We start from the raw sequence: 10424 nt of genomic DNA, 5'->3' as shown, positions 1-10424 counted from the left end.
CACCGTGTAGAGTTTGCGGAAGGGTTGATCACAGGATCAGGAACTGTGGTGAATTTCGAAAACTTCGACTCGCTGACCGTTGGGAAGCGGTACGCAGATGGAACTTGTGTCAATTGTGCTTGAACGAGCATGGTAATTTTCAGTGTAAGACGAACTTCCGATGCTACGTCGATGGTTGTGATGAAAATCACCATCCACTACTTCACCAAGAGATATCGCATTGTAACGCTCACGCCACTCTGCCGAAACCCTCCGTTATCTTCCGTATGATCCCGGTTAAACTGTATTGGGGTCAGACTTCTATAGACACAATCGCCTTTCTGGATGAAGGGCGGCCAGGAGAGCCGATATTCGCGTTGTGGATAATTCGTTCGTTGTGGATTGCCTTCCAACGCGAGTGGCACGAGTCAAAGAATTTTTGTCATTCGTTGATTCGACACTCGATGACTTTCGATACACCGATACACGCTTCGTCCGAATCTATCTTTGACAGATTGGTTTGTTTACAAGTTTTAGATGAAGGAACTATGAAATTGGTTCATAAAATTCAAAATATTCGGCAAAATATTGCAGTTTAATAATGTTGATTTCAAGCATTTTTAATTTACAACCCGATATCAGTACAATTGCTACGGCAGCAATTTCTATACTCGCATCGTCATTCAGTTTCCTAACGTTTTTGATGGTAAATAAAAACAATAAACATTCGATCCAAATACTCGCCGAATGTTTGTCCCGATTGCATTGAATCGAACATTCACTTCACCGTGTAGCAGCACATTCGTCACAACATTTGTCGATTCATCGAGTCAAATGTTTGAGCCCAACAATCGAGTGAAACGTTGGACGAATCGTGTAGCGCCCGCATTACCTGCCTCCGTCAAAGAGAGTAGTTATGTTCTACGGGAAATTGTTGATCAGGGATTGGTGGCGAAGCTTGCGGTGCTGGAGGTTTAGGATTGTAAATCTGGAGTGCAGGGAACCTCATCAGAATTACGGGGGGGGGTATGTATCCACCTCCGAGCACCACTTATGTACACCTTGCGGCAGGGTGCGACCTCATAAGAAGGACGTTGGTGCTGAACGTCAGCGGAAGAATGCGGGTGTGTACGTAAGAATTATGTAAACAAAAATAAATTGTAATGACTGAATATTTATTGGATTGCTATTGCTAAGGGAATTGAAAAGTTTAGAGTGAAAAATTAAATTGGAACAGATTTGTGGAAAGACGCAGAATTTAAGAGCTACGAAGAAGTAGTAGTCGTAGAAGTGTAGAAGCGTAAGGTAAAGAAGTATAGGGTTCGTTTATTTTGAAACATTTATTGAAAACCAGAAAATTTATAGCTGTACTGGAATCGCGAGCGCCATAGCTGACCTGAAAATAAAGAAAAAAAAGGATTAGGTTAAAAACTATAAATGTAAGTAAAAATATGAACTAGAAAAGAAATAGAAAGTAATAAAAAATATTTCAGTTTAAAGCTGCTAACAACAAAACGCTGCTGTTGAAATTGGTGTTTTAGGTTGGTTCGAACAACACCAGTGTAATCGATTCTACAATCTCGTATATCTGTCTTTATTCTCTATCCGCTCTCCTGTTTGTACACATCCGGACCATAGATATATTACAGAACCATTACCACGATAAATTTTTAGGAGTATTTTCAACCATTTTACTAGATTATGTATTCTGCAAACTTTTCTAACGGTCATTTGTTAGATTGTCAATGATTCTCCTGTTTGAAATTATTTTTCGTATTATGTTGTGTTTGTTGATATGCCCAAATACAGGGCACAATCGTTTCTAATGCAACACTGCCTCGATAGGTCCAACTAGAGGCGAATCAATGTGATTAAATAACATGATTTAGAAAATTCATTTAAATTTTAACATTTTAAAACTGGCTTCGTGCCTTCTAATCTGATAGTGATTACACATTTGAGCCCAATTTATCGCCCTAGATTGAAAGATCACAATTGCCTCTAATACAACAATGAGTGACGCTTCGGTCCAATATATAAATAAACGGTCTGTCAAATATACAAATAAATATAAATAAACCCAAAATATGGCGTATATGATGTCATATATACGATAGTTATACTTTCTTCATTTCTTCAGAGACAGATCCTTTAGAAATCCATCGAAGTGAGCAGGCACCCAATCTACAACCGAAATTGAAAGACTAGTGGATGCCAAACAAATGCAACTTTGTGTTTCGTCTGAAAAAAGTCACAGGAGGGTTGTGTCCGCGACACGACCGCATAGTTGACGTAGGATTCCGTTAGGATATCTGTTGATTTTGGATATGTTTGAAGAATTACATCGTGAAATTTTTTGATAATGATTTGGTGACCCTGAAAATGGCCGTTTTGTTTGGTTGTTGGGTATTGTTTGTTCACTCCACCAGCGTTTACCGAGTGATGATGACTGTTACGGACAGCTGAGGCTTATCGCGAATCGAGTTAGAGATCCATAAGATAAGCACTATTTGAGATTATATTTAGAAAAGACCTCCAAGCGAGGTATAGAAACGTTTAGAAAGGACCAATGTAAGGCAATTAAAAGATGTAAGAGCTCAAGTGTTTTGTTAGGCTAGAAAACGCTTGTAGTTCGAAATTATTGCCGGTCATAAATTCAGAATGGACGAATATTTAAATAGCGTCCGGTAAACAATTTAATGCATGCATCATTTAGGATGCATTTTTATTACCCTTTTCCATCCCTAGCTGCGCTCAGCCAGATACACCAGCAGGGTGTAATAAAATAAAAGGATGTTATTTAGAGCGAAGGATGGAAAGGGGAAATCCAAGAATAAGATAGGCGCACCGACGAGGTGCTATAAACTTAAGGTATTTTCTTAGGGTAGTGCAGCCGTCTCAGACTGCACGTTACCATACGCTAGAAGAAGGGACAAGGAAGGTAGATGATCTAAACGAAACCGATATGTTATCGGTTTTCAAGAGAGAGAGAGGAGATGTTCCTCGTCAATCTTAGTTTAAGGAACCATGTATATATTGTGAAACTTTTGAATAAATTTTTTAGTATTGTAACAGAACTCACGCGAAAGCGTTAAAATTTTTCTTTCAATAGAGAAATTTTTCATGGTGGCTCCAGAGAGGAGCAAGTTTTTCCTTTTATTTAAGTACAAAATGTGTTAATTTGCGAACTCTTCTCGGCAGTGGATGCCAGAGGTGATGTTCGTGAAATCTTCTCAGCAGTGAATGCGAGAAGTGTGAATTTGTGAATTCTCAAAGGCAGTGGATGCCTAAAAAGTGCATTTCTTTCGTGAATTTTATCAAAAGGCAGTGGATGCCTAAAAAGTGTATTCGTTTCGCGAATTTTCCTAAGGCAGTGGATGCCTAAAGAGTTTATTATTTTCGCGAATTTTCCTAAGGCAGTGGATGCCTAAAGAGTTTATTATTTTCGCGAACTTTCCTAAGGCAGTGGATGCCTAAAGAGTGTATTATTTTCGCGAACTTTCCAGAAGGCAGTGGATGCCTAAAGAGTGTATTCTTTTCGCGAACTTTCCTAAGGCAGTGGATGCCTAAAGAGTGTATTATTTTCGCGAACTTTCCTAAGGCAGTGGATGCCTAAAGAGTGTATTATTTTCGCGAACTTTCCTAAGGCAGTGGATGCCTAAAGAGTGTATTCTTTTCGCGAACTTTCCTAAGGCAGTGGATGCCTAAAGAGTGTATTCGTTTCGCGAACTTTACTAAAGCAGTGGATGCTATATACACACATAAATATATGTTAATTCAAGTACCAGAAGGCAGTTATTATAAATATGACCAACTGCCGCAGCAGCACGTGGTCGTGGAGTTAGAAGCAAGAGGTAGCAGCAGTATCCTCGGCACAATCGGAGAGACCATCGCTAGAGATACCAGGAACTGTCAACCAGCGGAACCAGAAGCAAGCGGTGGCATTAGATGCAGCAGCACCAGCATTGGCACTATCAGAAGTGACAAGAACAATCCGAGCCAGAAGGTTTGGACCACTCAAGAACCAGTCGGCACCAGCAGCAGCAGTAGTATCCCAGCACCAGATGAGTTAATCGAAAAACAGGTATAGAATTAATCTATATTAAGAATTATAGGGGTTGCGATAGCAACCATGGGAGTTTTTAAAATAGGGGCCAAGAGAGCAAAGAAATGATAAAGGAATAAATTCGTACGGTCAAGTGAGCCAACATTAAAATATAAACAATAAAATTAGTAGGAATATGGAAAACACATACAAGATGATTACCACTAAATACTTCACACGTAATGTGAAGGGTCACTGTCACCTATGTCACGAGTCTGATGAGGAACAGATGATTTATTGTTGCGAGTGTGAGCGATGGTTCCACTTGAGTTGCACTAATCTAAAGCAAGCCCCTCTAACGGGTGATCGGTGGATCTGTGTCAAATGCACAGATCTAGAATATAATTATTCGAAGAAAGTGCGAATAAGTGACTTAATAGGAATACTCGCTACTAGCATATATCCTAGTGGGTGGGGAAATTATTATAAGGAGGATATGCCAACCAAGCCGCCTCCATTTAGGGTAATTAGTGAATTGCATAGGCGAGTAAATGGCAATTCTGAATCTGAGTTTAGAAACTCAGAGGAATGCCATCAATTAAAAATGCCTCCTCCTTGGAATCCTGATCTAGTTGATTGCAGGAGGAAAGGTAATGATTCAGATGACAAAGTATTTGAATCATCTAAAGTAACCAGATTAATTGCACCTCCTCCGTGGAACCCTAAGTTGGCTAGGTATATGAGGAGGAAAAATGACAATTCATCTGAGTCAGAAGATTCAGATGATGAAGACAAACTTGAAGTGATACAAGTTGAAATGAATGAAAAACTAGGAGATGTTAGTCCTCAGAGCGGTGAAGATGGCTGCTCATTCCCAGTGAGGAAAGAGCCATTTAAAACCATATCAGTCGCAAAACGCGAATCTGATTATGAGAATAGTTTGCCCGCAATAGGCAAAACGGGTATCATCACAGATGTATGGGCTGTGATAGAAGAAAATACGAAAACCTCCACAGAAAGAGGAATTATGGCGGAAAAGAAAAAACCATGCGTGATGCATGAAGTCAGGGCGGATGAGATATCTGCAAATAAAGAAATAGCGGATTCCAATAATGGAAACGCTAAAAATTTTAAGATAGAAAAACTATCTATCAACCTTCAAGATCCAGAATGGGAAAGGCCAGCTACTGGATTAATTAAGAATTCTGTTGCAACACTGATTGTTGAACAGAAAATAAAATACCCAACTGAAAAACGGTTTGAAGAAATAGAACCACCTGTAGCAGTAGAGGAAGTAGTCCTCAGAAATAGAACAAAAATATTAGCAAAATTTTATTTGAAGACGAAAGCCTGGCGTGAAGGTTTTAAAAAATTCCTTAGAAGTGCAAAGTTCATCCCAAAAATTGGGAGCCAATGTAAAACCAAAAGTGTTATCATCAAGATGGATGATTCATCACAAGATGCTAACATACAATTTGAAAACTCAACAAATATAGAGATTTGTGTTATTGAGCCTCCGAGGAAGGTAGCGCCAGAAATAACACCAAAGGAATTGTTTATAAATGAATCTTCATTTCTTCCAAGGAGAAATAATTCCCACAATAGAAAATCATATTCAGTCGATAATTATAGTATTGGAAATCTCGATAAATACTGTACCCCAGATTACCAGTATCCTCGACGTCGTATCAAAAACGACTTCCACTCTGTAACCGCGAGTTACACTATTGTACCATCATTAACGAAATATGATGAATATTCTATTTTGCAAAATTTGTGACATGTTGACAATATTTAGTCATAGGGCAACACATATAAAATAATGCGATCGTTATAGTTAAAAGCCATAGATTCGTATAAAATAGGACTACTTATAACCAAAAAAATTATGGCTCTGAATAACTTTCAAATCTTTAGAAGACTGTTTCCTAAGTATTAGGGGCGTCTATTTACCTGTATGACAACGAGAGCAATACATCTTGAGTTAGCGCAAGATATGAGTTCGGATTCTTTCATTATATGTTTCCGCAATTTGCAAAATTATGGCCCAGATAGGGAAATTATTACCGTAGATCAAAACTATAAACTCTCTAATATAGAGGTTGGAAAGTTTGTTTTTCAACGTTTGTAATATGTTGATATTCTTTATATCTATATAAAGTATAGAAAATCTTAAGCTTGATAAAATATAAAGACGAAAATCTTAAAATGGAAATTTAACAAAACTGTTAACTGAATTAATTAGAAAATATTTTTAGGCAAATGATTTGCTTGAAGTTCAGCAAGTGAGCTGCTGAAAGACTTTAATACAATTTAAGATACAATTGTTTCGTTATAAAATGGACCCAATAAAATGATAACTTGTAAGGTCCAAAATATCAATTAGAGCAAAAAAGAAGAGACTGTCTGGTCAAGCGTCAAGCATTTGGAATGCTCAAAACATTACTCTGATGGGTTAAAAGTATAGCAAGTATTCTGCTGAAAAATATACATTGACCACTAAAGAAAAAATTATGGCGCAGCAAGTGATATGCTGAAGCCAGTTTCTATACGAATGATTGGCTCAAAGCTCAGTAAGTGAATTGCTGAAAGGAGCGATATCAACTGTAAATTAGTTGATGGTAGAAAAAATTAAAAATACAGCTATGAAGAATTTGGAAGACTGATTTGTTAGCAAGTGGATTGCTTAACCTTCAGCAAGTGATTGCTGAAGGGGTCAAAACCAAAAGTTTCTTTTTTAAGCAAGTGAATTGCTTAAAACTCAGCAAGTGGATTGCTGAGAGTAACAACATCACCAGTAAGTCGGTTGATGAAATACAGCATGTGAGATGCTGAAGAAAGATTTTTTAAACAAGTGGTTTGCGAAGCTCAGCATGTGAGTTGCTGAGAATATGATCAATGCATTATTCAAATGAATATTAAAAGCATAGCTTCCAGTCTTAACTGAGGGAAAGATTGGAGATGGTTAACTATACAATGTAGATGACATTATGAGTTATTTGAATACAAGTAACAGGAAAAAAAATTGAATGAAATTTTTAAATGTATTTCAAAGTATATCACACTATGAGAGCATGAGTTGCATGCATAAAGAAAACGACTTGAAAAAGTTTATGTGAGCTACGATCAGTCGTATTATATGATTAGTCGGAACAGTTACATGAGAACTGAGGCTTTAAAATTGGATTTAGTATTCAGAGACAAACTTTAATGTTAATACTTGCTGAAGGAACGGTAATTGTACTACCAAAAGATTAGCACATTGACTAATTATTTCAAAAGGATGTTTTGAGAAAAACAATATCAGCAATGTAACAAGACAACTAGCAAAGGGATGTTGGATTCAAGATTCCTTTCTTGGCAACGAGATAACTTAGCATTAAAATAGAACGTTGTGTTTGATGAAAGAAAATCTTATAAGAGAAAAGAAAATGTAATTTGCATTTCCTTTAATGGAAAATATTATATAACACTGAACCTCAATGAATAATTTTCCAAAAAGAAACTCGAAGTTAGTTTATATAATTAACGGTTATATCAAATTACTAGTGAGAGCAATTATTCGAAATTTACGAATGTTTACGATTAGTTTGCATAACTGTATGCAGAAATAAAAATGAAACAAAAAATACTATTATTAATAAAACAAATAATAAGTTATGTTTTCTAGTATAAACTTGTAAGTGTAAGTGTAAGGAAAAGATAATAATGTGAGTGAAATCAAATCACACAATAAAACACAGAATAAAGCGATACAGCTACAGATGGAAATATGTTCAAGCAAATGTATATGATTTAGAACATGTAGAACGACTATCAAAAATTTAAATTAAAATGTAGAAAAGAATGATAATACTGAAGAATTTGGTAAATCTATGTAGTAGATTTACGGAGTCCGGAATGTTACGGACAGCTGAGGCTTATCGCGAATCGAGTTAGAGATCCATAAGATAAGCACTATTTGAGATTATATTTAGAAAAGACCTCCAAGCGAGGTATAGAAACGTTTAGAAAGGACCAATGTAAGGCAATTAAAAGATGTAAGAGCTCAAGTGTTTTGTTAGGCTAGAAAACGCTTGTAGTTCGAAATTATTGCCGGTCATAAATTCAGAATGGACGAATATTTAAATAGCGTCCGGTAAACAATTTAATGCATGCATCATTTAGGATGCATTTTTATTACCCTTTTCCATCCCTAGCTGCGCTCAGCCAGATACACCAGCAGGGTGTAATAAAATAAAAGGATGTTATTTAGAGCGAAGGATGGAAAGGGGAAATCCAAGAATAAGATAGGCGCACCGACGAGGTGCTATAAACTTAAGGTATTTTCTTAGGGTAGTGCAGCCGTCTCAGACTGCACGTTACCATACGCTAGAAGAAGGGACAAGGAAGGTAGATGATCTAAACGAAACCGATATGTTATCGGTTTTCAAGAGAGAGAGAGGAGATGTTCCTCGTCAATCTTAGTTTAAGGAACCATGTATATATTGTGAAACTTTTGAATAAATTTTTTAGTATTGTAACAGAACTCACGCGAAAGCGTTAAAATTTTTCTTTCAATAGAGAAATTTTTCAATGACAGAAGGATGGTAAACAGTCGTTGGGTGGTGCGTATCAGATAAAAGATACTGAAGTGGAATGAGATATGATGAGAACCGCCCTCTGCGATCCTAGACGAGATGCCTCCTTTGTTATGTATGGATGAAATAAAGAAAAAAAAAACTCAACAATAATTACCAATACCGAACACAATTATCAAATTTTATCATCAGTAAAAATATGTTTCAAGCTTTAATATAGAGAAAACATATTTGAAATGGAAAAAGGTATTTTTTAAAAAACTTTTACTTTATGAGTATTTATTGAACCCAACCAATTGGACTAACAGCACCTAATAATATATGTAGAGCATATGGCATAGCATATTACTTTTTCTAATATTTCTTCACTTTTCCAATTTTTATTGCCGTATAAACTTTCCTTGGGTGAAAATGAACACAACAAAACAGACAGCTTAAACCAAACGACCCGTTCTCGAGCGGGAAAACACCTTGGTGTGCTTATCTATGAAAATTGAAATAAATTGTTTCATATATCAAGTCATTTTTAACACAAATGCTATCATTTACAATTTTACACTCACACTTGTGCTAAATTTTTCACAATACACGATCGGTCATTATGAAATTTCACAAAGCAACCCACATTAAAGTTCCAAATTTAAAATTAATTTGCTAGAATTAATCGTATCACTCACCATACTTGCAATTGAAAACGCCCCCGACTTGCAAATATTTGCAATGCCGATTTCCCCTGAGCACCTTCGTTTTGATGTCTCTGTTAGGGAACACATCTTGGTAGGAACAAAAGTTCCCTCTACTTTCATGTATTTGAAATGCCGATTTCCCCCAGGCAGCTGGGTCTTGATGTCTCTGTTAGGGCGCATGTGTCGGCAATTTCGACCAATCAGAAGTGGATATTTCCGTTAGGATAGGGGTTGAGATTTTTCAATTGTTTTATAATTAGTTTGACATATATTATTTTCTTCAATATAAAAAAATGTTATGGAGTGCCGGAATCGATTGACGCAAAAATTTCATCAATCCATCATGAATTGTCTGAGCAATAAGCGTTTGAAATTGGACAATTTTCACGATGTGCTCGATTTTTGATTTTCAATTTGTACCCCAATATGTTCCCGAAAGACGTAATCCTACGTCAAAAAACGAGGTGGTTCGATTCTCAAAAGGATTGGTTCCTATAATAACCAATAAGCATGAAGTATTGGAGATTCAAAAATGAGGAGCTTGAGAAGGAGTGTTAGGAATTTCTGCGTATAATAAAACAATTTACAATTGTGTTTTACTTCCCGTCAAGACTCAGGCTTTTATATTATGAACGCTAGAATTATATGTTTTGAGTACATTTTTCTTTCATTGAAACGATAAAAAAATATTTTATATTTTATTTTATTCAAGTTCATTCAATACACAAGATAAATACATTATACTTAAATGAATATACTTCGACTGTTGTGCCAAGGTTCTCTCATTTGTAGCGGCTAATTTCAAAATCAAATATAGTTTGAGTTGTGCACACCGATAGAATTTGTATTTGTAAAATTCAGATTCGAATACGAACAGAAACAAGCACAGCCCGAGTCAAGAAAACGTCTGTTCCATTGATCGGATAAAGTGCGATTCACATACAACATACACGTCACGTTCACGTCCCGTCACGTCACGATACGTCAATGATTCTACCATGCAATTCTCATGAAAACATTCACATACACCAGCAACGTAACGACCCGTCAGCATACGTTCAACGAAAACGACCGGCAGGGTTTGTAGAAAAGAATAATTGACGGAGACGGACGGCTCGTTTGGTTTTTGTCTGG

Source organism: Toxorhynchites rutilus, chromosome 3, assembly GCF_029784135.1.
Source record: "Toxorhynchites rutilus septentrionalis strain SRP chromosome 3, ASM2978413v1, whole genome shotgun sequence".
Classification (NCBI taxonomy): Eukaryota; Metazoa; Arthropoda; class Insecta; order Diptera; family Culicidae; genus Toxorhynchites; species Toxorhynchites rutilus.
This window is presented reverse-complemented; position numbering follows the sequence as displayed.